Raw genomic sequence first — 24,324 nt, 5'->3', positions numbered from 1 at the left:
ATAAAATCTACAAGACCCTGAATGGAGCTTTGGTGGTTGATCTATGGGCTCTCGATGGAGCAACAGGGGTATGGGAATGGGAGCCAGGTCATGGCCAAGGGGTTCCCAAACCCTGTGCTATCTACGAAGACCTCATCTTGCCTCCCAGATCTTAGGCCTTTTGAGTGATGGGCGGAGGGATGACACCATGAAACCTCCTGCTGAATGGGAACCCCATCCTTTGGTACATCCTCTTTCATATCATGACCACCCACCCCAGAAAAGAAAACGAGCACTTTTTCAAATGCCCTTAAACTTGAACTCTGGATGAGTTGAAACAGGATGTCTCATTGATTTTTTTTTCACCTCCAAGTCCACAAAAGAGTAATGGGCACAGCCTTCCCCCTCCTCTCCCACACCCTGGCAACTGCCTCTCAACCCCCTGCCCGATCACCTGCTTCCCTCATACCCACACAGCACCCCCTCAATAACAGAACTAGAATCATTGCATCTTAATGCCAAGAACCACAATGGCAGGATAAACTGCCTGGGAGACCCCATCCGGGGCCATGGCTGTGGGAGTCACATTCTCTAACCTTCTCCCAGCTGTGATCAGCAGAATGGGAGAGGTCCAGCTGAGTGGCTCTCTGGGTTGCCAAGCTAAACACCCAGAAGGCAGGAAATAGGATTAACTCTCAGCAGGAAATAGAGGGATAAAGGTTGGCTGGGGCAGTGGAGGCACCAACTGGCTGTTCCAAGGGACAAAAAGGAGGACACTGGCTCTGTGGGAGCAGCCTGAGCTCATGGAATCCACCCCTTCTGTTTTCAGAAACACAGCAGATGGGAACTCCACTTTTGTAGAGTGTTCTGGGGAGGCAAATCCCCTATCTACAAGTTGCTCCTGGTTCCCCTGCCTTGTTGCAGAAGGCCTATCTTAGGACCCAAGCAAGATGCAATGTTGTTAGGCTCTCGGACCTGGAAAAGGTCCTGAGCTCTCCACTGCTCCACTGCCTCCACTGCACTCTCTAGGTATTTGTAACTGAGTATGATTGCATGTATGTGGGTCTGCCCAAGCATAGGCACCTGTCCCTTCCAAAGGCACCCTCCTCCTTGGGAGGGATGGAGGTGGAACAGCAGGATGAACTTCCCAGCAGTCAATCAATCTAGAATTCTGAAGACAATCTCACCCCCAGATGGCAACAGAATGAGCAGGATCAGGGAGCAGCACTCTCGTTTGCAGGGCTGGTACTCTCTATCGCATTTCTAGAGCCTGTGAAATGCCATTCCAGGCTGCTGGTCCAGGACCGTTCTCCTCTCCTTGTTTCTCTAGCCTTGCTTCCATGCTGGACAGGCCTAAGTGTGTAGGGGGCGGTGGTTGAGGAAAGTTGCCAGGGCAACCATCCCAGTTTGCTCTTTCCTCTGCCTTTGTAAAATCTGTAAGAAGAGGAAGCAGTCGTTTTCCTGGGGCGCTGGGGTATAGCCCCATAGGATTGAAACTATGTGAGGCACAGCGCCAAGCAGAAAGACCTGGTTTCCATCCCATCATCTGTGTCCCAGCTGCTCACATTACTGGCTCCTTTAAAGACTGACATCTGGGCTTTGGCCAGTGCTCAGACTGCAAGAATAAGGAGCTATATCTCTAGTGAGATGGTCGGGGGGATGTCATTACACCAACTTTCAAAGGGCTTTTCACCATTGTCATACTTTTTTTTTTCTGTCTTACTTAAGGAGATGTGTTCAAACAATGATGATGATGATGTTGCCGTGTGCTTACTGTACGCTAGATGCTTCACTTTTGTTGTCTATTTAATTAGCACAATGATCCGATGAAGTAGGTATTATTATCTCCACTTTTCATATGAGGAAACTGAGGCTGAGAAAGGCTATGTGACTTTCCAGTGTCCACGGGTATCCTGAACACAAACCCAGGGCTGGATGACTACCAAGCGCACACTCTTGCTCAGGCACTTCTCTGCTTCTGCAAGGGAAGTGGTTTCAGGCAGAGAAAGCTAAAAGCTGCCCTAGTGATTAGCTCTTCTCATGGCGCAGAAGGACCAGAACTTCAGGCAGAGGATGTACAGCCAGTGAGTGACTCATCTCGGTTTGCTTGGGACTTTTTAGCACTGAAAGTCTTGCCTTCTGGGAACCCCATCAGTTTCGGGCACATGGAGATGGTTGGTACGCTAGATGGAGTGCACGCTGAGGACAGTGTGGACCAGGTACAGGGGATGGACCCTGGAGAACCATCTGCTCTGGGTGGTTGAAGGTGGTGGGCTCGAGTCAGTGGGCAGAATGAGATCTTGCTGACAAAGGCTCTTTTTTTTTTTTTTTTTTTGAGATGGAGTCTCGCTCTGTCACCCAGGCTGGAGTGCAGTGGCGTGATCTCGGCTCACTGTAAGCTCCGCCTCCCAGGTTCACGCCATTCTCCTGCCTCAGCCTCCCGAGTAGCTGGGACTACAGGCGCCTGCCACCATGCCTGGCTAATTTTTTGTATTTTTTTTTTTTTTTTTTTTAGTAGAGACGGGGTTTCACTGTGTTAGCCAGGATGGTCTCGATCTCCTGACCTCGTGATCTGCCTGCCTCAGCCTCCCAAAGTGCTGGGATTACAGGCGTGAGCCATCATGCCCAGCCAAGGCAAAGGCTCTTCTGAGCAGCTAGTCTGTGGGTCTGAAGGTCACCAGCTTGATCTACTCCTGTCTCCACTGGAAACAATGTACAAATCCTTCACCACGTTCATAGTTGGCTACAAGCATGCCCTGTGCCCCTGACATTGCTACGCCTGACCCTGGGGCCCTGGCCCCATCTGAATCTCATTTCCCCTTAGACGGTAAATAAAGAGAATGATGGTTTTCTCAGCCTCTCGTACCACCAACAATCTCCACCCTCTGTCAGTCAAGTCATAGAAGGGTCATGGACGGGCTGAACATACCAGGAATGTTGCCAGTGCTGGGGGCCCACATCATCAGATGCAGGGTTCCAGGTCACTGGGGAAAGATGGGGCAAGGTGAGAAGAAGAGGAAAAGGAGAAAGGCAAAATTCCCAGCCAAAAAAAAAAAAAGTTCAATCAGATTTGTAAAGGGCACAATTTACAAATCCATCACATATTTTACTAGGCTGGGATTTACGGATTAGCCTGTAATACTTAGGCGGCTTTTTGTAATAAAACCCTGAGCCGAGGCAGCCTTGGGGAAGTGAGGAGGAGGAAGGAGCCTTCTCTCTCTATCTTGCTTTCATTTTCCCAGCATTTTTTGATCTAGGCAGTCCCATTAATCTGTGCTTTATCTGCCTATGGAGAAGGATTGAGCTCTTTATTGGATTTTTGTCAAGAATAAATGATTTAGTTTGGGATATTGTGGAAACGATTTTTGTGGTATTACACCATCTAATAAATGAAACAGCAGGGATCAATTCCTTTCTTGCAATGTGTTCAACAGGCAGGGTGAAATATGCCCCACAATTATTTGGTATTGCACTCTACAGATATTTATAACCGAGTATGACTGCATGTATATGGGTCTGCCTAGGCATGGGCACCTGTCCCAGACGATGTGATCCATTAGCCGCAGAGCATGAGACTAGAGACCCAAGTGACAGGTCGGTCAGAAATGCTGACCAGGTTCACTCAGTCAAGGCTGAGGGCTGGAGAGAAAGAATCAGGTTTGAAGGTGAGGGCTGCAGTTGGGAGATTGTATTTACCAAGGCCTGAGTGCTTTTCCTGGAGCTTTAGAAGCGAGAGAAACTAACAGGGTGGGATGTCATTGCCACAACAGACCTGGCAAATGCCTGGTGCGAGAGGACTCTATGCAGAGAACTGAGGTCCCATCCCCCACCCATCCTGGGTACCCCCGTCCATGTCCCACTGGCCTCTCTCCCTGGACATTGCTTCGAGGGAAAATGTCTGGAAGTTCTTGGAGATGAGACCTGGCTTTCTGCCCAGGTAGGCTCATAAGGTTTATATCCCTGAAGCCTCACAAATATTTATTGACAGCCTATTACATGACAGTGCTTAGCACAGGCCCGGCCTGAAGTAAACTGGATATAGGTATTTGTTCACAGATTGACAAACAGAAAGCCTTACAAGATGCCCTTCCCAGGCGCAAACCCACATGGCCCTCACAAGCAGAAACAGGGAACAGTAAGGGTGAGGGACAGATGATTGCTAGGAAACTGCAGCCTTCCTCCGACCCCTAACTCCAGGGGTAAAAACAGAATGACCATGAAGGCAGGGAGCAGGGACAGGTGGTCCTGGGCAGCATGGCTCATGTCCCGCCCATGGAGATCCTTGTGCTGGAGATGGTTGCTTTTACCCAGGTTTCACACACTGGACATCAGCACCTTGGCTCAAATTGTTGAAAACAGTCCCTTCAGTCTATCAGCACCATCAGAGACACGTCTGGCATGACACCATTGTGAGCTTTGTACACCTCAATATTCATCAGATGATGGCCCAAAGAAATGGATGTCAGTATTAGCAAGATTCTTTCTCCCAGAGCTTCGTGGCGTTGGTATCTCCTTGGCTGGTCTTGCCTCCCAGCTGCATGCTCTGTAAATGTTTGTAGTGAGCGTGAGACACTACAGCTCTCTGTCTCTCTGCCTTAAGCCCACTCTATTTTTATACCATTTGGTATTATCTTTGCTGGCTGTTTTTTTCTCTGCCACAATCAGAATTCTTGGGGCTCGATGCCGATGGGAGGTGTTTTAAGTGTCTTTGGCAGCAAGAATTTCTTCTGTCTGTAGTTCAATCTGAAGTTCATTCACATGCTCCTTGCAGAGAATGGCGGATGCTGTGAGAGTTCCTGTACAAGTGATGAAAAAGTCATTGGCAATCCTTACCACATCCCTACATCGGCACCTCGGAGGCTTGACTGCTGGAGCAAGATGTGGCCCAAGGTGCCCCGGTGGAGGCTAGGGTCCTCATGGTGCCATTTGCCCCAACTCCCAGGAGGGGGCAGTTAGGAGATGGTTTCCTCCCAACTTCCCAGGTGGCTTTAGGATGTCGACTTGGGTCTTGGCCTGGAGCCCTTTGGATTCTTTCATGTTTCTCTTGACTTGCTAAGTGTGCTTTCCATCAGTTGGATATGGAATGCATCAAAACAATCATTATTATTTCAACCACAGCCTCCTCTGAAAGCGCTTTTTCTTGGATATAACACGTCTGTCTCAAGACAGTTATTGCCATTCCAATGTGTTATGCTGCGATTTCATCCTCAGAGGGAGTTGCCACACTCAGAAAGCAAACAGACTCTTCCCACATCTCGGCATAGAGCAATCCTGTCCTTCCAGTTTGTTCTTCGGGCCACACATTTATGAGCCAGGACAGATGCATCTCTTTCTCCCACACTCCACGTTCCATCCATTGGGAAATGCTGCCGGCTCTACTTCAAACTGTCCAGAATCCCACATCATTCTTCCCCATTTCAACTGCTTTTCCCTGGCTCCAGCTGGGACTCCTGCCCCATCCTGACCCTGGCAGCCCACGCTCAGCACGGCAGCCAGGGTGAGCCACTCACAGCTCAAACCCTTCAGACCTCCTCCTTTTCCCAGAACAAGAATTGAGTCTTCGCCATGGCCTCAGGGCCCCTCGCGATGTAGCCTGAGTGACCGCTCTGACCATCCCTGCCCCGGCTGCCCACCCTGCCCACCCCACAGCAGCCCCACTGGCTGCCTTGCCCCATGATCAAATAACCCAGGCACTCCCCTGCCTCAGGACCTTTGCACTGGCTGTTCCTTCTGCCTGGAAGGCTTGTCCCACAGAGACCTGCATGGCTGACTCTGTTACTACCTTGAAATTCTTATTTCAAGGCATAAGACAGCACTGTGCAGAGGATAAGAGCACAGACTGGAGCCCCAGTGCCTGGCCTCGAGGGCCTTTGCTGACACTTACTGACCACCTGACACTGCAAATGGTATTTCACCTCTCCCTGACTCAGTCTTCTTCTCTGTAAAATGGGGAAATAATCACATTAATTCGTACTGTTATAATGAGGATTCAATGATTTAATATTTTTAAAGGATTTATAGCCAGAATGAATGTCAAATAAGCGACTGCCAAAGGAATAAATCAAATGAGCTGACATCAGGCACCCTATTTAAACATGCTGGCCAGGGCCAGTTGCAGTGGCTCATGCCTGTAATCCCAGCACTTTAGGAGGCCAAGGTGGGTGGATCACTTGAGGTCAGGAGTTCGAGACCAGCCTGGCCAACATGGTGAAACCTCATCTCTACTAAAAATACAAAAATTAGCTGGGCTTGGTGGCACATGCCTGTAGTCACAGCTACTTGGGAGGCTGAGGCAGGAGAATCGCTTGGGCCCAGGAGGCAGAGGTTGCAGTGAGCTGGGATGGCACCACTGCACTCCAGCCTGGGTGATAGAGCGAGACTCTGTCTCAAAAAGAAAAGAAAAGAAAAAGACAAACATGCCACTCGCTTCTCACCTCCATCCTACACTCCCAATCTTTCTCCTGTCCTGTGCTTTTGCTTGTATTCCATTGTATGTATCCCCTCTTACTACATAATTTACTTATTTCTTTTGTTTGCTATTTACTGTCTCCCCCAACCAGAATTGCCAGAATACAAGCTCTATGAGGGCAGAAATCTGTGTTTTGCTCACTGCGGTACCCACATGCTTACACAGTGCTTGGCCTGTAAGAGTCATTTAGCAAGTTTATACCCCCTCACTTCCATATTAAAAACTTTTTGGTTAAAAAGTGTGTGTTTTTTATTATATAATGAAAATGTGTAGAAAAGTTCCCATTATAGAAGCCAGGCATGGTGGAGGCACCATACTGAACACAAGAGAATTAAGTGAAATTCTGGGTCTTGGGGTAGATATTTCCAGAAGGTAACCTGAGATACGGTGTATTAGTTTTCTTTTTTTTTTCTTTCATTAATTTACTAAAAGCTATATGAAAAAGAATGAGATGGGCTCTTGCTATGTTGCCCAGGCTGATCTTGAATTCCTGAGCTCAAATGATCCTCCCACCTCAGCCTCCCAAAGTGCTGGGATTACAGGCGTGAGCCACTGCGCCCGGCCAGATAAAGTGTCTCAGTTTTCTATTGCCACGCAACACAGTACGACTTGGTGGCTTAAAACATCACAAATGTATTGTCTTACAGTTCTGTAGGTCAGAAGTCTAAAGTGGGTGTCTCAGGGGGCTGAGCCCCATCAGATGTCAGCAGAGCTTTTTGTCTTTCTGGAGGCCTCCAGGAAGAAGCCGCTCCTTGCCTTTTCGAGCTTCCACTGGCTGCCTGCGTTCCTTGGCTTATGGTCCCTTCCACCAGCAACTGGCTCACTCAGGCCTCTGCTTCCTTCATCGAGTCTCCTCTCTGACTCCAACCCTCCTGCCTTCCTCTTGTAAAAACTTTTGTGATTACATTAGACTTACCTGGATAATGATAGGACACTGTCCCTGTTTTAAAGTCACATCTGCAAACCAAAAATTGTGTATTTAGAAAAAAAAGTTAGGCCAGCCATGGTGGCTCATGCCTATAATCCCAGGACTTTGGGAGGCCAAAACAGGTGGATCACCTGAGGTCAGGAGTTCTAGACCAGCTTGGAAAATATGGCAAAATGCTCTACTAAAAATACAAAAATTAGTCTAGCATGGTGGTGGGCACCTGTAATCCCAGCTACTTGGGAGGCTGAGGCAGAAGAATCCATTGAACCCAGGAGGTGGAGGTTGCAGTGAGCCGAGATTGCACCACTGCACTCCAGCCTGGGGAACAGAGTGAGACTCCATCTCAAAAAAAGAAAAAAAAAAAGGAAAAAAAATTAAACAATTTTTAATATAAAAAGTAGCCTGATATCCCGAACATAAAAAATATGAATAACATGTATCTAGATAAATTGATCTCGTTTATGTTAAAATTCATATACACATACATATATACATACATGTGTACATTTGTGTACAAAATACATATACATTATACATAAATCTCTGGAGACTATATACCAAATGATTAATAGGAGTTAATGGCGGGGTACAACTTTCATGTCTACATAATTTGAATTTATTTTTCAGTATAATTAGCATTTATTTCTACGTGGGGAATGTCTTATTTTTGTACTTCAAAAAGGTTTTAAAATGAAAAATTTAAACTGGACAGGGGCTGGGCATGGTGGCTCATGCCTATAATCCCAGCACTTTGGGAGGCTGAGGCAGGCGGATCACTTGAGCTCAGGAGCTCAAGGCCAGCCTGGCCAACAAGGCAAGACACTGTCTCTACAAAAAATACAAAAATTAGCTAGGTGTGGTGGCAAGCACCTGTAGTCCCAGCTACTTGGGAGGCTGAGGTGGGAGGATTGCTTGAGCCTGGGAGGTCAAGGCTGCAGTGAGCTGAGATCATGCCACTGCACACCAGCCTGGGGGACAGAGTCTTGCTGACTTTGTTTCAAAAATAAAATAAAAATAAACAGACAGGATAAAGGCATATCATGGGAAACAGGGATAATACAGACATGTATAAAGAAGGTAATCTTTGGTATATTTCCTTCCAGTCTTCCTTCAACATATGACATGGGCTTGTGCTCAATGTTGTTATTTTAAACCTTAGATTTTTTTTACTTCATTTTATATCATGAGCATTGTCCATGTCATTAAAGATTCTTTGCACCTATATTGTTAATGGCTGTATAATATTCCTTCACAGATATGTCATTATTTATTTATCCATCCATTCCATCCACCATCAACTTTCCTCCCACTCTCCTCATCCCCTATTAATACCCTAACTACTTAGATGAGAAATGGTGGCTCTCACAGTCCCTGGTGAATGAATGTATATCTGGAGCATTCTGGAGAATATCAAAGTCAGGAGTTCATTCATATAAATAGGGCACAGACCAAAGCAAATCAATATCTCCATGACGCATCTTCCTTCAAGGCACAGAAGCCCTTTGCATTGTGTTTCAGGGAGTCAGATGACCTGCCCTGAGCTCTCCGCATCATCTCACTTGGGTTTTCATGTCCCCCGGCTTTTTCCTGGCAGGTGCCCTGAACAAAACTACCTAAACTATAAGCTCATGAATAAATAAATTTGGGATAAAAATAAGGTTGGGACACGAACCTAGTAATCTTCCCAAAATAGACCTCCCTAGGACTTGCTGCCTGTCCTTTGTTTTTATTTGATTTTTTTATTTTTTGTTTTTGAGACAGCCTCGCTCTGTTCCCCAGGCTGAGTACAGTAGCACCATCTCAGCTCACTGCAACCTCCACCTCCCAGGTTCAAGCAATTCTCCTGTCTCAGCCTCCTGAGTAGCTGGGATTACAGGTGCATGCCACCAAGCCTGGCTAATTTTTGTATTTTTTTTTTTTTTTTAAGCAGAGATGGGGTTTCACCACGTTGGCCAGGCTGGTCTTGAACTCCTGACCTCAGGTGATCCTCCCACCTTGGCCTCCCAGAGTGCTGGGATTACAGGTGTGAGCCACCGCGCCTGGCTGCTGCCTGTCGTTTTGTATGAAAAGGCACCATTTTGGCTATCAAAGATGGTTTGTGGGTTGGACAAGAAACGTAGGGGAGTCAATGGATGGGAAGCGAAAGTGGGAGCCTCATCATTTTAACAAGATTTCTAACTAAAAAAACAACACCTTTCTGCAGCTGCCCTTGTGGACAAGAGAGGGAGGAGTCAGGAGGCTGAGGAGGAACAGCCAGGACAGCCTCTCCTGCTGCATGGAATCTTCCATCCACTTGGTGACTGCGATTATGTATTTCTGGTTGCACAGGAAGCGCATTGACCTATTCTGGTTTGGTATCAACACAATAACAGAGGTAACCTTAAAATAGTTTTTCTGCCTTTGGAATAAAACCTTTTGCATTGAACAGAATCTAGGAGAAGAGGTTAATTGAGAGTTGACTCACAATCTTAGATTTGCAGAAAAGAGGGTCAGGTGGAGTCCTTTTGCAGGAGTTATTTACCTCAAAGCTTCAACCTCTCCACCCTGTGGATTAAGCTGCTCAAGGCTGAGCCCTGCCCCGGCTCAGTTCTGGTACCCAGGAAATGCAACCCTTGGTCCTACCCACACAGAGAGTTATCATCTATGAGTACATAATGAAAAAGGAATTCAGTCCAATATTTTGGAGACTCCTACTTTGACATCCCCTCCTTCTCTGGGCAGGGAAGATGATCTTTTCAGCAAAGGGATCCACTGGAGTTTTAGAATTTGATTGGGTTCAACTAAAAACAAAACAAATAACGCCAGCCATTGTCCTGGAAACTATGTACACAAAGATAAATAAGACTCTGTGCGGTCATAGGGGTCTCAGTCTAGAAGGAAAACATGTGAAAATAATCACAGTGGGGGTGTGAGCATTGGTGAAAGAACACCAATGTTCTTACTTTGCTCATTCATTCGTTTGGCAAATGTTAATTGTCTACTGTGTGCCAGGCACCTTGCTAGTGTCGGGGGGATGCCATGTCCCATGACAGATACAGCCCTTGCCATCATGAAGCTTATAGTGAGCAAGATAGACATTGAGCAAATAACATAATACTTCTTTGATTTGCATTTGTGACAGAGGTGTTGAAAGAAGTACAGGAAGCTATGAGAGTTTAATATCAGAGAACTTGTGAGCTTAGATAATTCCCCAAAGTCAGCTTCCACACAACCTCCTGTCTGTCCTCCCCTCAGCCTGATGTGTGCAACGGCCTCCTCCTCCACCAGATTCTGACCTTGGACCTTGCTGATTCCCCAGGTCCAGGCTCTCTGCCTCTGGAGTGCAGCTTGCCACACCCGCAAAGCAAGCCCAGGGCACCTCTGCCTGATGCACGGCTGAAACATCTGGGCTTGGCAGGATAGGAAGACACAGGGAACAAGGCTCCAGAATGGACACTGGTCCTCCATCCAGCTCTGTCACAAAGTAGCCATGTGGTCTGGATTCCCCCCACACATCCTGTTCCCTTCAGTCCCCAGGCTCTCCCTACCCACCTCTGCTTGCCCCCACATCCTCTGCATACAATGAGAAGCACCACCCACCGCCTCTGGAACCAGGATGCTTGGCTTCAGATCCTACCAACTTGGGCACATCACTTTACCTCTGTGTGCCTCAGTTTCCTCCTCTATAAAATGGGCACAACAGCAGCACCTAGCACTCAGGGTGGTTGTGATGATTAAGTGTGTTAATGCAAGAGCACCTCACGCATGGGCCCATGGTACATGCCATGTAAGTGCCAGCTGCTCTGCTCATTACATGTATCATTTTCCCACCAAATCGATGTGACTTCAAAGGAAGGGCACAGAGATTCATGCCGTATTACCTGTAACATTTAGCATGCACACCCTTGGTTCTCAAACTTCAGCATGCAACAGCGTCACCTGGAGGGCTTCCTGGAGCACAGCCTGCTGGGCCCCTTCCAGAGCTTCTGATTGTGCAGGTCTGGGGCGGGGCCGGAGAATGTGCATTTCTAACAAGTTCCCAGATGCTGCTGCTGGTCCAGGGACCACACTTTGAGAACCACTGGACTAATTTACTACTCAGATTTTATTGGCATCCATCTAGAAATGAACACATATTTGAGCACCTACAATGTGCCCACCACTGTATTAGGAGCGTTCGCATATTTCATCTTATTTTCACCAGAAAGCAGCAAAATGGGCCTCATTCTGCCCATTTTCCACCGAAGTTACCAATGCTCAGAGAAGCTACCTGACTCTCCTGAAGTCCTGAGACTTGAACTCTGACCTCTGGGTATCAGTTTCAGTTGTCTACTTTTCCATTGCTTTTTGAACCCAGTTTTGGGATAGAAACAGTACCAGGGGAACCTGCAGAGGAGGAAGGAGCCCTTGGGAAAAGGGCTCATTTGGGACTTGTGACCCCCCCCCCCATGTACAGTACAGCGAGGCTGAGGGAGCAGAGGGAAGAGGTGACAGGACCACAACCCTACAGGGTGGTGCCTTCAGGCTATGAGGAAGGATACTCAGCTGTCCCCTGGGGATCGGGTTAAAATGCAGATTCCAACTCCTCAGGTCTGGAGGGAGACCCAGATCCAGCATTTCTAACAAGATCCCAAATGATGCCTGTGATGTCTCCCAGGTGATCAGAGGTCAGCACGTGTCTGATGTTTATTGCGGAGATGCCAGAAATCCACTGAATTAGGAGACCCAGAGGGGCTGCACCTTCAGCCACGGCTCCTGCCCAGTACGTGGCTCTCTAGGGCCACAAAGAGGACACCCAGAGCTCAGTCTGGGCAGCTGCCTGTGGCTCGTGAGTGGCACCCCCATGGTTTGAGACTCTCACCCCAGCGGAATGAGCTGGGCTGTCTCTCTACCTCTCCTCCATTCCCCGCGCTTTCTCCCACAGTCTGGAAAACAGGTGCTGCCCGTTAACAGGAACAGCGCCAATCAGGAGGAAACACTCCGCGTTAAGCCCTTGACACATGCTACAATTCTGACAAATAAGACACAAAAGCAGGAGGTGCCAGGAGCCCCAGAGTTCAGGCCTAGCTGCTGGCATGAATGAAGGAGGGCAGGAGTGGAGGCTTTGGCTGAGAGGAGCTGGGCACGGGGAAGGGGAGCTGGGAGGGGGCCCACCAGGTGCCACTCCTCGCAGCCTTTCATCTCCCTGGGAACCTGGAGATAGACGCTGCATGAGCCAGGCCTGAGCCGGCAGAACTGTTTGTTGGCTTGGAGAGAGGATGCAGAGCGCTGGCCTGGCGAACCCCAACCTTACCGCCACTTCTTAACCTCACTGCAGGGTTCCAAGACGCTCCCCAGCCCAAATGCAAAAAGTCTCCAGGATGCTGATTTGCATGTGATTTGCATGCTGGGTCTGAGGTCCCCGCCTCTCCTCCCTTCCCCTTTGTCTCCAGTTCCTTTCTCTGCAGGGTTGAGCTCCGGCGGGTTGACAACTAACCTGGGAGAAAGGGGTGGCTTCCTTTCCTATACTGGGGACTTGTTGACCCCGCATGCACAGTACAGCGAGGCTGAGGGAGCAGAGGCAAGCGGTGACAGGACCACAGCCCTACAGGGTGGCTTCTTCAGGGCATTGCAATGCCTATGAGGAAGGATACTCAGCTGTCCCCTGGGGATCTGGTTAAAATGCAGATTCCAACTCTTCAGGTCTGGAGTGAGACCCAGAACCAGCATTTCTAACAAGATCCCAAATGATGCTGCCTCCCAGGCTACACTTGAGTAGCAAGGGTGTAGGGCCATGGGTGTGTGGGAATCCCCTGGGGGGCTTCCACACCGACACTGGGTTCCACCCCAGAGATTCCAATATAATGGTCCAGGTTTGGGCATCAGGAGATTCTAACATGTGGCTTGGGCTCCACTGTGGGACACCTGTATCCGTGTGTAGAACAAAGTGATTGTAATGACGCTGACCTCCTGTGAGGAGAAGAAGAGATGCAAAACTCATTAGAGGATAAACACCGGCCGTTCATTCAGCCATTAGAGAACTAGACCACCAAAGGAGATGCCGCTCGCCCCTCGCACTCCACGCATGCTACAGGTCATTTACCAGACAGCAGGAACAGGCCACCGGACTGTCAGTTCCAGGAGGAAGGGTCATGATGGCTTTGTTCGTGGATACACCTAGTGCCCAGCATCTGCAACATGGTTGGGGTGGGATGGGGGGATGACGGACAGGGGGAACCTCAGGAATGGATGTTGGCCAGTGATGGGGAGAGCACCACATCTTCATCTCCAGCCTGCCATATTTCCCATCAGGAGGGGATCTTTTCTGTGACGCCAGAAGGGATTTGGGAGGACTTTTTCCTTGTGAAAAACATTGTCACACCCTTGTTAATCAAGCTTTCTTCCTTGGCAGAGAGGATGGAGAGGAAGAGGAAACTTTCATTCCACAGAAGGGCATCTGCCAATTTCCCACTTGGAGACGAGATTGAAATAGCTTTTTCAGATCCTCCAGTTAAGCTGACACATGTGGACCCTTCAATCCTCCACTGGGTTCCCTCCCAGGAGCAGTTATCTCAGCTCCAGCAGAACGGCTGTATCTCACCACAGCCTGCCAGCTGTCTCGCTTCACAATAGAGGCTGGGGCCCCAAAGACAGTTCTAGTGCTAACAGCACGGGAGAAGCAGACGCTGGAGCACTGGGAAGGGGAGGGGAGGGAAGGGGAGGGAAGGGCGGCCAGGTCAGCTGGGCCACCCTTCACATGGTCAGCCAGTGCCTAGGAGCTGTGAGGTCTTGGGGGGCCACGTGGAGCTGCAGCCGGATAACAGGGCCAGGGCTGAGGGTGATCTGAAGATGACAGAGCTAAAAAAGCATCACTTTAAGGTGAGGAAGGTAAATGCCACTTCCGGGCCGGCACCGTTCCCCAGGCTGGGAATGAGATAATGAATTATTACCCAAGGAAATGAAACTGCTAATAAATTCAAAAGCAAAGCTACGGGAGGTTAAACTCCATTTTTAAAAAAAGAGCTGGTGATTCATAGAGTGCCCTCTCTCCTTGCCTCCTAGGGCACCAGCAGCTCCCCCTGTCCCTACCCCTTTTCCCCACCTGCTGGCCCCTGACCCTCTGGACATACAGATCCTCTCCTCCCCGCCAGCTCTCCCCCAGCCTCTAGCTGTTCTTTTTTTCTCCATCCCCCTTGTGAGCCACTCCTACCCTCAATGGGAATTTAAAGGCTTGATTTGTGCTGAAATTTGGGCCAATTGATTTCAGGAGCTCAGTCCCCAAGGAATGGCAACGAAGAAATCCGTTTTCCTTAGGAGTCCATTTCGACCTTTGAGCCAACAAACTACAAGTAGAACCAGCCCCGAATGGCAATCAGGTTTTGGAGCCTGGCGCTGGGCAGGTGTGGCTCATGCAGTGAGTGACTAATTGATGAGGCCTTCGAGCGGGAACCTGGCCCTCTCCCGATTCGGGGAAGCTCACTGGCTACAACATTTTCCGTCTCGCTGTGTCTGCTCTAATCCCTAGCAAGCTCCATTCCTGAAACCCTGGCCCCCTCGGTCTTGGCTCCCCTCCTTCCCTGCCTGAAGCCATCAAGCCCCTGCTGTGTGACCTCATTGCCCGTTTCCGTGGCGACGGCCCTGTGATGTCACTGGTGGTGGCCCGTGAGCCTTCAGGTGGGTAGGATGACAGCAGCAGGTGCCCGGGAGGAGGGGAGGAACAAAGATCTTGTTTTTGTGCCATCATCCCTGATACATAATGAAAACCCGGGGTGGGGGTGGGGTGGGAATGGAGTGGGGAGATCTGACTCTGCAGCCATCCGTCACCACACCTGCTTGGACATCGCCGGGCTTAGCTAGAGAAGGCAGAAAAAGTTCCTCCAACCCCTTCCCCAGGCACCTATGCAGGCCCCACACTCCTGCCTGAACAGCTATGATTTTAAAAGCCATCGAGTCATGAAGGAAAGTGTGCCAGACTCAGTTTCCCCAGTGCACCATTTTCCCCAGTCAGCCCTGCACCTTCCAAGAGGTATGACCCAAAGGCACACCCTAGTGGGCTTAGGCCCCACATTCCTGCAAAAATCAGGCTCTAGGGCTCCCTCATCACAGCATGGGTTCTGCAGGAAGCCCTGGTACCAAGTGACTTTCAGAACTAGCCTCAGCTAGCAACGTGGCTGCTATTTCAGTGACCGACAAAAGCAGCTCCCCCAGCCTCCCTTGGTGTTTGTGGTCCCTTTTGTTCCAACCAGGCACCAAGAGGAAAATGCAGCATCCGTTTGGAAACAAAGGCTCAGGCAGGCTCTCTCCAGTCTGAAAAGCCCACTTTCACTTGTTTCAGGTAATTTGCTGTGCAGCCTGAATTCGTTAGACAAATTAGGCTCACTTGGACTTCAGGTGTCTCAATTACCTGGGTGATTTGCATGTTTATGAGTGAAGGGGACTGCACAGTAGCAGAAAGCAAATTTGAAATCCTGACTTTGGGGGCCCTGGAGCCCCTCCATTGCAGAAAGGAGAAAGAACAGAGTAGCTCCCCAGCAAACAGATCAGCGGATATCACATAACCACAGGGCAGTCATCAGGGAGCACGACCCCTCCCCAGGGCCACGCAGGCCTTAGTTTCTCCTCCTGGATCTGCCAGCAAAACAAAGGTGACTGCCTAAGAACAGCTTCCAAAGGTGGAAGAAGAAAGTGAGAAAATCTATATTATTGATCGTTTATACCTAAGGAAAAGAGGAAAGAGGATTCCCATAGCCCAGCTGGGAGGTGAAGAGTTAATCCTATAATCTAGTCTGCCAGGGAGCAAGGCAAGGACTGGAGCTATTTTCAACCCGAAGTGTGCATGCAGAATGCTTGATGCTTGGGGGGAGGAGCTGGAAAGCCTGAGACCATTTGAAAGCATTAATTGAGTGCCCAGGGTATATAGAGCCTATTCTCAGGCCATGCTGGAATTCCAAAGCACAAGGGGGCTGTCTCCTGTCTTCTATTAGAGCATGGACCACCTTCCCCCACTTTCAATTTCTTCTCTGTGCCCACTCCCCCTCCCCAGGCCACAGCTCCTTCCTGGGCTCTGTGAAGTACCTACAGATGCCTGATGACCTTTTTAGAGTTGGCCCAATTACTCAACTGAAACAGCTTAAGCATTGCAAATTCACACACACAGACTCTGCTAGTTGTCTGAATAAGAGCTAGAGCGCTGGGCCCTGGCTGTATATTGGACTCACCTGGAGAATGTTTTTAATGATTGGAACCTGAGTCCCACCCCCAGAGAAGATGATTTAATTGGTATTGGATGCAGTGGCATTTTTTAAAGCTCCTCTGGTGATTTAAACATGCCACAAAGCCTGAGAGCCCCTGAGCTGGAGGATTGGGGATTTTTGAATTGTTTAATGATGAGTCGTTGGGCTGAAATTGATCAAGTTTGATGGGATCAAGACAGGCTTAGATTCTATGCACCAGGTGGGCTGCTGTCTTGAAACAAAATAGTGATGCAAGGTTTTCATATGAGTGTGATTGCAATGGATCTACATGAGAGTTGGTACGAGTATAGATTTGCCTGGAGTAAAGTCTTCACTAAACTGGCATTAGTTGAGGGAAGAGGTGGCAGGAAGAAGTAATCGATATTTCTTGAGTATATTTTGTGTGCCAGGAACTGTACTTGGAAGACTATACTGATATTTCATTTATTCTTTCCAACCACATAGCAAATGAGCATTACTCCTATTTTACAGATGAGGAAACTGAGACTCAGGATAAGTGTAATTTTGCCTGAGATTATACAGCTATTGAGTTTTGGGAGACAATTTTCTGTGTGTCTTGCAAACAGAGACACTGACTGCCTTTGTCTGAACTACCCTTATAAGGATGCTTGCCTGGTGAACAGCTTTGGAAAATACAGTATCTTCCTCTGGAGCAAAGGGTAGGCATGCTTCCTGTCCATTAGAAAAGATTCCCATTCCTTAAGCTCAGGATTCCTCTTTTGGAGCACAGTCCACTGTGTGAGCAGGTATCGCTTAGGGCCCTCTTTGTGCTGCCTTATGTAAACCATGGCTTGGAGAATTGGCACAAAACGCGAATACTCTGGCTGCTACTATTGTGTAATAAACTGTCCTTTGTCTCTGATCCATTAGTCTCATGTCTTCCACCAGCATCCATGAAACTGTAGCAGGCCAGGCTAATTTGTTAACTTGCAAATAGGGCAAGGTTTGAGACCCCACACAGTTCTTGACAATGTAATCTAAATCTGTTTTCCTCTAAAACCTGTGCATTTAAGAGATGGGTAAACAAGAGGAGATATTAAAACAAAACACTCTCCATCAATGACCACTTTCCCTCTAGATATAAAATAATATAAGTTAGTTCCCTTTCTCCTTTCTATGAGATAAACAGATTCATTCTTTATCAAGAGTTAAAAGAAGTACAACACTTGGGCACCATGAGGTGCCCTCTGGGTTCCAGGTTCCATATGATTTTCAGTTCTGAGCTAGTTCCTGTTTTCCCTCAAGGATGTTTCACTGGATCCCATCAACTGGCTCTTGGCCTTGATAAGCAAATCTCGGTCTAGCCTCACCTCAACACCCATACCCCACTCACTCTGTGGCTGTTAGAAGCCTATTACCCCCTTTACCTACTTATCTTTCAAATAGAAGAGAAATGATCTTTCTTTGGGTGCTAATGCTACCGGCCTGCGTGACCCTTCATTTGTGACCATTCCTCTTTGAGATCAGAATTTTCAAAAGACTGATTATAATCACAATCTCATTCTCATTATTTGCAAAAGGCCTTTCCTAACACAATTCTTTAAAAGCAGCTAAGTTACTAGGTAAGTTAATTTTGAAAGGATGGCTTCCTTTCAGTGCTAATTAGCTTCTCTTCTGATGGATGAGAAGTTTACATGCAATGATTTCTAGTAGCAGGTTTGTATAATTTTTGACCATTAATTATTAAAAATTATTAAACATAATGAATCTTTATGTGCCAGGAATTTTTAAAGGTGCTTTATAAAGTATCGTAAATCTACTCAACAACCCTAAAAGTATTTTCACTCAAAGAAGCTGAGATTTCAAGGTTAAATATCTTGTATGCACAGCTAGTAAGTGGCAGAGCTGGAACCCAAGGTCACATCTGTCCAGTCGCAAAGCCGGACCTTTCTAATAACCAACTGCCTTCTTTTTAAAACAGCTTTATTGAGATATAATACACACACTCTACAATTCACCCATTTAAAACGTACGATTCAATGGGTTTAGTAAGTCCTCAGACAAGTGCAACCATCGCCACAGTCAATTTTAGAACATTTTCCTCACGCTCAAAAGAAACCCTGTAGACTTTAGTTATCACCCTCCATCACTCCTCCTCCCCAGCCCCAACCAACTGCCTTTTATAAAGTCTTTTTCTAAAAAAGCCAATGCTTTTTCTTCTCTCTGTATTAAATATTGCAGTATATTCGTATTCATTTATAAATGGGTTGCCTTTCCAGGTTACTGAGAGGTTAAGAATTGCCAAAAAAGACCTGTGCCTTCCCTCTGATATTCCCTGGGGTTAGTTCTTCTCTCCTCCTTCTGCCAAGAAACCACTGAGAAGGGCCTCAGAAGAGCTAAGGGCTGCCCCAGGTGGTTTTCTGGGAGGTGAGTTTGGGTGTGAGTTGGTGATGAAAGGGTTGGGGATCCTAGAAAACTTCTTCCAGCCTGGACTCAAGCCTTGTATCTCATGAACAGGGAAGAGACCATCTCCTTTCAGACAGAGCTAATCCTCCCAGAGAAGCCCCTCATTCTTCCTTCTATAGAGGCACCTTGGGGAAAGTTGACTTTGCCCAAGGAAGGCTTTGCCAGAGTGGCCTTGGGGTCAGTCAGACTTGGCAAAGAGTTTGGTGTGCAGATGTTTTCACTTGGTCTCCCCCAGAAGCTGACCCTGAAGGACACAAGTGCTCGGAGTTTGGGTTCGGAGGTACAGGAATCACTGGTGGGGTGGGGTGGGGAGGGCACTGGGAAGGGACACAAGAAAGGGAAGGTGGCCACTGAAGGGCGGGCTCCTGAGCCCACTGCTCTAGCAGGAAACCAGCTCTTACTCTCCAAGTCAACTCTAGGAAACTCTATAAAGCCCCCAGCTCAGAGTCACCCCTCCCCCTGTCCAGGGATACAGACGCTAGGTATGGAAAACACCAACTCCCAGCAGGCTCTGGTAGAGGCGCCTCCAAGGGGTGCAAATTCCTTAGCTGTCCTGGCAAGCTACGCACGTGTGGGCAGAGCAGCCTCTGCAGTTTTGGATAAAGTTCTCAGGCAGAGAAATAGACACTGGTAGTGGGAGGTTGGCTGAGAGCACAAAATGGTCAGGCCTGGGGGATATGGGTGGGGAATGACCAGAGCATCTGCGACAGCCTGGCCCCCATCTGAACCCCTGCATGTGCAGGTGCGCACACACACACACCCACACACACACACACACACACGCACAGTGGGATAAGAATATGGCTGCAGTAGAGCACCTTCCTCCACCCCTGGGCTCCCCTCTTGCTCTCTGTCCATGGTCAGAGTGCTCCTTTGCATGGCAATGAAGTTCATTAAATGAGGTTTCTTAGGAACCAGCTAGTAAAGGTCTATGTCTTTTCCACCGAAGCTGGAGAATTTCCCACCAAGCTTCGTGAAGAGCTTGAAACCCCAGAAGAGATCCCTTGGGGATGGGAGTTGCTCCAGGACAGAAGCAGCAGTAAGCTCCACCCACCCATTTGGGGACACACAGGAGGCCTTGGATGCACACAGCTTGTTAGACAGCTGGCTTTCTTTTGAGTTGCAGCCTGACCAGCCTCCCCTGCACAGGCCCTAGAGGCTCAGCGGCTGGAGGACAGCCTGGAAGTGCTGTCCATGCCCGAGAGTCTGAGCTGGGAAGGCCGATCACCTTCCTTGGTTCAACCTCTGAAAGCTGAGAGCACCTGGGGCTCCTCTCTTTCAGGAATGGAATGGAACTCTGGAGTTTTGGGCAGCCCAAGGCCATGTCTACTTCATTGTTAGTTGGCAGAATATCCATTCATTCATTTCTTCACTCATTCATTCATCTATTATTCACTAACTTATTCATTTATTCATGATCTATGAATCAGGGATTACAGCAGTCATGAGACACAATAATTGGAATATGAAAACCCTTCACCTTCCTTCGGAGGCTTAAGAGCACACATGAGTCTAAGGTAGTCTAGAATCCCTGGCGCACCTCCTCAGCAGCCCCAGCCTCTGGCTCCAGCTCTGTGCACCTGTAGGATCATGTCTTGGCTATGCCAGTGGGCTGTAAACACCATTAGGAGAGGACACAGGTCCTGTTCACCACCACATCCTCATAACCTAGCATTGTCCTTGGCACACAGGAGGTAATAAATACCTGTGAATGAATGGATGGATATGTGCCTTTGAGTAAAAGGCTAATTCTTGTACATATTTTTAATGCATTCCTATATGTGTTTGGGTATCAGTATACATGTTTATGTATGTGTCATAGGTTTTGTATGGTTATGTAAGTGTGTGCATCTGTGTGTCATGTATGTATGTGACAGAGAGTTCTTAATAGACATGGGCTTTCTTTCACAATATTTCAAGAGAACGAACAATTTTCCTTCCTGGTATCTGACTTTGTAAGTCCAATCTGCATTTTCCACACATGTACAGCTCTCCAGACTTTCAAATATTTATACTCCTATATTTAAAATCTGTGAAATGTCTCTCTCTCACCCCTTATGTGCTTGTACGCTCTCTCCTCTCTCTTCTCTTTCTCCTCTGCCCTCAGCCCTCCCCTCCACCTCATTTCCTCTTTGTCCCCAGATATAGACATACATATGGGTGAATACTCCCAAACTGAGCCACACTTTTCACTTTCAAGTTGGAGATATGGAGGGATACGCAGGAGCCATCAACCCGGCCTATGACAAATCCCCAATGATAAGCCCAGCCAGGGAGGGGAGCAGCAGCTCTGGGGCCTGTGCCCCAAACCTCTGTGCCCCTTGAAGAGAGAATCTGCCCCGGGAGAAGTTTCCTCGGGCTGCAGCAGAGCTTGGAAGGAGGAGGAACTAACTGATGTTTGCCCAGGGCTTCAGAGAGACGCACTGAGTAAACATCAGCATCGCCTGGGTTTAGGCGGCTTAGGGTCTTATCTCTGGGAGGTTATAATGTCTTATGATGCTGACCAAGAGGAGAGGAATCCCTCCAGGATTTTTCGACCTGAGATAGTCTGTGGACCTTCTCTGTCCCATACCCTATGGCCAAGCCATGAACCACCCACCTCTCAGTGACCAGTTAAAAAAGACCTCACGCCCCTCCGTGCTTTTTTTTTTTTCTTTTGAGACAGGATCTTGCTCTGTCACCCAGGCTGGAGTACAATGGTGCCATCATAGCTCACTGCAGCCTCTACCTCCTGGGCTCAAGCAATCCTTCCACCCCAGCCTCCCAAGTAGCTGGGACTACAGGTGCACACCACCATGCCCAGCTATTTTTTGTATTTTTTATAGAGATGGGGTTTTGCCATGTTGCCCAGGCTGGTCTTGAACTCCTGAGCTCATGTGATCCACCCGCCTCAGCCTCTTAAAATCTTGGGATTACAGGCGTGAGCCACCATGCCTGGTCTCCCTCTGTGCTTCTGCGATTCCCTCTACCCCAAATGCTTCCACTCTGAGTGTCTACCTGCTCATCTTTCGTGATTCAGCTTAAACATCTTTTCCTTTGAGCTTCCAGACTGAGACAGAGTCCCAAATTCTAAGCTCTGAGAGAAGCCTGCACCAACTTGTATGGCTATGGAAGAAGTTTCTCTATGGATGACCTATCTAGGCGTCGGGCTGTCTGCTGAGTGTATAGAAGGTGCAAACTGCTGTATTGATCTTTATAACCAGAGCCTTTGCACATAGTTGGGCTGAAATGAACTTAGGGACCAAAAAGGGTGGGCCAAGGGTGTAGCTGATGATAGTGAGAAGATAGGCAATGTGTTGATAAGGCACCCTGATAAGTGATTTACAATATTCTCATGTTTCTCATAACATCTGCGAAGATGGGATTATCCCCATTGTACACATGGCAAAACTGAGGCTCAGAGAGCCCTGCAATGCATGACAGAGCTGAGAGTCAACCCAAATGTGTCCAATTCCAAAGCTAGGGCTCTTGGTCACAGTGCTGTATGTTTGAAACCATAGCATATGCATGTATTATTAATAAAAGAGCAAGCAATTTAGAAAACAAATTTTCCATCCATTAGCTGAGTCAAGGCTTGAGGATTTGGAGACTAAGCAACTCTCAAGAGAAAGTTCTGCTGGGACCACTCCCTTGATCTTCCCTTTCTGCCCCCTCTGATGGTCACTTCATCCATGCCTGCCTGCCTTCTGGTCTGTCCCTGCAGCGTGAGTGCCAGACAGGGCCTGTTCTGGTGTCCTGACACACTACAATTGTGCAGATTTACACAGCAAGCCTAAGGCCTTCTCCACATGTATGGCTTCCCTGTTCCCAACCAGACCATGAACTTCCTAAGGAAAGTGACCAAATTCCCTGTTTCTCAACCCATACGGCGGGGCAGGGAGATGGTAAGTGACTTTGGTTGGGTGCTACCACCTGTCAGGCCCAATGGGGGGTCCTTCCATGAGTTATTTTAAGAATTTGGGCTCTTTGAGGTGTGTTATCCCCATTTTACACAGGAGAGCTGCCTGAGGCTCACAGAAATTAGTTTGCTTGTCCAAGATCACCCAATTTGTACAATTAACCTTAGAAAAGCTTTCTGCCTTTCTTGGGATGAATATTTTGAGCTAGGAAAGAAGTAACCATTTCCTGTCTTTGTAATCTGAGAGGGACTAATTGGTGTTTTCCCATTCAGAGAGAGGCACAGGTGGATTTCTGGAGGCTGGGGGTCTTATTTCTGAAGTTATAATGTCTTTACATGCCAACCAGGAGGCAGAGCCATCTCTCACTGAGGTTTTTCCTGGCTGAGACACAAAAACCTGTGGACCTCTATATCCTGACGCTGTATCTGAGCCATGACTCACTGGCCAGGGAAGATCTACTGAGACCAGTACCAATAATGGAGCCCAGTTGATTAGAACCTTGAGAAGCCCTAAATGGAGTGAGAAACATTTGACTTCCAATGGGAAATCCAGATGCTTAGGGCATCATTCAAAATACCATGGTGGGCTCCTCAAGGCATGACCTTAGCTCTTGTTTCCTGTCAGGGGATCAGTGATTGAGCAAGGCCAATATTGTCAATTCCACATTTGGCTCTGAGCATGACCTCAGCTCTTGTTTCCTGTCAGGGGATCACTGATTGAGCAAGGCCAATGTTGTCAATTCCATATTTGGGCTCTTATGGAGCTGGCCATTCCAGAGTCAGGTGTAGCAAAACAAAACCACACCCCTGCAAATGCAGCATTCTGAAGAATGGGAAATGGAAGGGGCAGTGAGGAGGAAGCCACCAGGACACCCACAGCCCTGGGTTCGAGCTCCACCTTGCTCTCTGCCCTTCTCTATCCTGCACTGGGCCCTGGGGGTTGACCTGAACGGACCACAGCCCTGGGCTCCCAAGCTCTATGACTTCCAGCTGTGTTTGGCCAATGAAAGCCCTGGCCAGAGGTCAGAGGGAGGGAGGAGATGAGGCCAGAAAGGCATTCCCCTGGCCACCGCCTGGCAGGGTTGCCTCAGGGTGGCTGGGTCCCACTACCCATGGCTGCTGCTTCTTTTGTGACAGCCTCTTGCATGCGACTTCCCCTCCCCACCCTGGATTGGGTTTACTGTTCCCTTTTCTTGTCCCCTCGGGCTTTGGTTGGTAACAGCTCAGCTGCTGCTAGCCTGAGTGACCGGCTTCCATTCAGCCCTCGCCTTTGGAATCTGTCCCTTTGTAAATCCACCCCAAATTATCTAATTTAAATGTGTTTCCAACTTGGACCATGACTCGTAAATACCAGGGTAGATCAGAGGACATCGTCACCCTGAATTCATAGGAGACTTTGCGCCAACCTGTGGACCCTCACTGTTGCTGGTGA

This window comes from Symphalangus syndactylus, chromosome 14 (genome assembly GCF_028878055.3).
Source record: "Symphalangus syndactylus isolate Jambi chromosome 14, NHGRI_mSymSyn1-v2.1_pri, whole genome shotgun sequence".
Lineage (NCBI taxonomy): Eukaryota > Metazoa > Chordata > Mammalia > Primates > Hylobatidae > Symphalangus > Symphalangus syndactylus.
This window is presented reverse-complemented; position numbering follows the sequence as displayed.